The sequence below is a fragment of the Cryptomeria japonica genome, chromosome 9 (assembly GCF_030272615.1).
Source record: "Cryptomeria japonica chromosome 9, Sugi_1.0, whole genome shotgun sequence".
NCBI lineage: Eukaryota > Viridiplantae > Streptophyta > Pinopsida > Cupressales > Cupressaceae > Cryptomeria > Cryptomeria japonica.
The window spans coordinates 120065621-120068507 of record NC_081413.1 but is presented as its reverse complement, the minus strand read 5'-3'; positions in this window follow the sequence as shown (position 1 = coordinate 120068507).

Here is a 2887-nt window from a genome sequence, read left to right as displayed (position 1 = left end):
CATGTTTTTCAACAAAATAATATTTCTCCTCATAATGCTTAAGGCCTTGACTGAAAAAGGCCAAAGGCTTCTCTAAACCATGCTCATTCTCTTGAACCAACATAGCTTATATTGTGTCAATGCTGCCATAGCCATACAAAATGAAATCTTTTGAAAAATCTGGATTCAATAAGGTAGGAGCATCTGCAAGTGCTTCTTTTATCGGCTCAAAAATCCTCTTTTCATCCCTAGACCAACTAAAAGGAACATTCTTTTTCAACATAGAAGTTAGAGGTTTTAATAATTTTGCAATATTTGGAATAAACCTCCTCACAAAATTTATCCTACCCAAGAAACTCTGCAATCCTTTCTTGTGTGTTGGTAAAGGTAAGGAAAGAATAGCACTTACCCTCTTAGAATGAATAGTAATACCTTCTTTTGACACTACATATCCCAGAATCTTACCCTCCTGAACAACAAACACACATTTTTTTGGGTTAAGAGATACACCATACTACCCGCACCTCTCAAAAAGCTTCCTTAGGTGAGCTAAGTGTTCATATGAATTTTTGGAATAAATAGTGATATCATCCAAATAAAAAAGTACAAATTTATACATTAAACCATGACATGTCATATCCATGGCACGCTCAAAAGTGGCACCAATATTTGACAAACCAAATGACATCTTCTTATATGCCATAATACCCCATTTGGTTGTAAATGTTGTTTTGAACTGATCTTCTTCTTTCACCAATACTTAGTTATAACTTGAAAAGACATCTAACAAAGAAAACCTCTCAAAACCAGCAACAATTTGCAGAATCTGCTCCATGGAGGGCAATGGGTATGTATCCTTCAATGAGGCCCTATTGAGGTCATGAAAATCAACACAAAGTCTGATTTCACCATTAGTTTTCGTAACTGGAACAAGGTTTGACACCCAAGAGGTATGCTTGATAGGGAAAACATTGCTGCTCTCAATCAGTTTATTAAGTTCTTTTACCATAAGGGGCTCAAGCTTGATTTTAAGAGGCCTTTGTTTTTGCCTCACAGGTTTAGCATTTGGCTCAAGCTCTATGGTATGCTAGGAAATGCTAGAGTCAAAGCCTTTCAAATAAGAATAGTGCCAAGCAAAAATATCACTAAACTCTTGGCAAAGTAAAACAAATGCACGCCTTTCCTCTAAAATACATACCTTGCCAAGCTTTAAAAGCTCATCCTTGAAAATCTCAACATTTTCATAATGTTCCTCCTTGATCTACGAGCTAGATTTTTACTTTCTTACTTGGTTAGCCTCATTGAAAATTGATTCCAATGTGACCAAACCTTTAGGTAGCTTGTTTGATTTTAGCTGTATGAAATGATCATCATACTGCTACTTGAGCTTCTCTTGGTTGGCATTTGAGAACTTTGCCTCTTCCCTCAAAAAATTAACAATATGCTGATCACTATAAAAAACTAGCCAATGATCAACATTGTTAGGAATAGAGGACCTAGAAATTACTTTGACACACTGTTTCTCTCTTATATTGTTGATATAATTAGGAATATCATATTGAGCTCCAACTACAGCTAGTCTATCAGCATGTTTATTCAAATTTTTAGGAATGGACAACCGATGAAAATCCTGAAAAATCTCTTATGAGATCCCATACCCTATGCTTTTAAGATTTAAAAAGTTCATTCTTAGTAGTATGGAGACCTCTTACTTGGTTGACAATCAATTCACTATCACCATATACCTGCAAGGAGTTGATTCCTCTCTTCCTTGCCCACTGCAGGGCATGAATTAAAGCCTTATACTTAGTTGTATTATTGGTGTAGCTGAAAGAGAACCTGAAAGCTGCATAATACTTGTCATCATTAGGGGAAATCAACATGCAACCACCTCCATCACCATTCTTACTCCTTGACCCATCAAAATAGAGCTTCCAAAGCTCATTTTGGTGTTGATCATCTTGCTGTCCTACATCCTTCACCAAGTTTGGGACAACAAAACCTTGTTCATGAAACATATAAACTCTAAGGTTTACCTCATCCATATTCTTGAAGGGATCTTCCTCAATATTTTCAGCTGCCCACTCATCTAGTATAATAGTAGGGATGTCATCAATAGGGGTATTTGGCTCACGTGGGATAGGTTGATCTTCTTTCTCATGGACGACCAAATTGGCATTAACAACATTAGGGACATAAGGTTATATGTGGTCATTAGCTAAAACTTCCGATTTAATGTAACTTTGGTTCCATACCTAGTCCTAAAAAACATATGTGAGCAATTAGATGACAAATAACCCCCTAATTTGGCTGTAAAGTCTCTTGACAAGCAGATTGGAAAGCAGGGTGGTAGGTCTATCACATATACATCTTGCAGAATAGAAAAATTGGGGCAAGTATGAATTGTTAGACTCAGATTTTTTATGACTCCCATAGTATTAACATAAGTACCATCTAATTTCACTACACCCTTATTTATGGCTCATAGGTCAGTCCTAACTGGTCAACCAACTGCTTGGGCATGACTGAGCTACTTGCACCTAAATCTACCATGCAATTATGTACTAGGTGCTGGCTAATGATTAAAGTGACATAAAAGGGGGGTGGTTTGTTTACCTTGGATTGATGTGACTGTTGTTCACTCTTTTACTGAGGATTATTAGTAAGACAAACCTTAGAAGCCCGCTGATTGGAAGGTTGAGAAGTCAATGAAAGGTTAGAGAAAGCATCATGTAATAAGTCCTTTTGCCTGGGTAGAGCTAGGGAATCCCACATTGACACACTGACATGAGTCTTCCTCAACTGATCCAAAATATTAAAATCAGTCATACTAACCTTCTGTTGTCCCTTAGTAACAACAATGTCTTTTTGAACTTGTGCTAGCTGAGGTTGGCTTTTTGGCTGATCT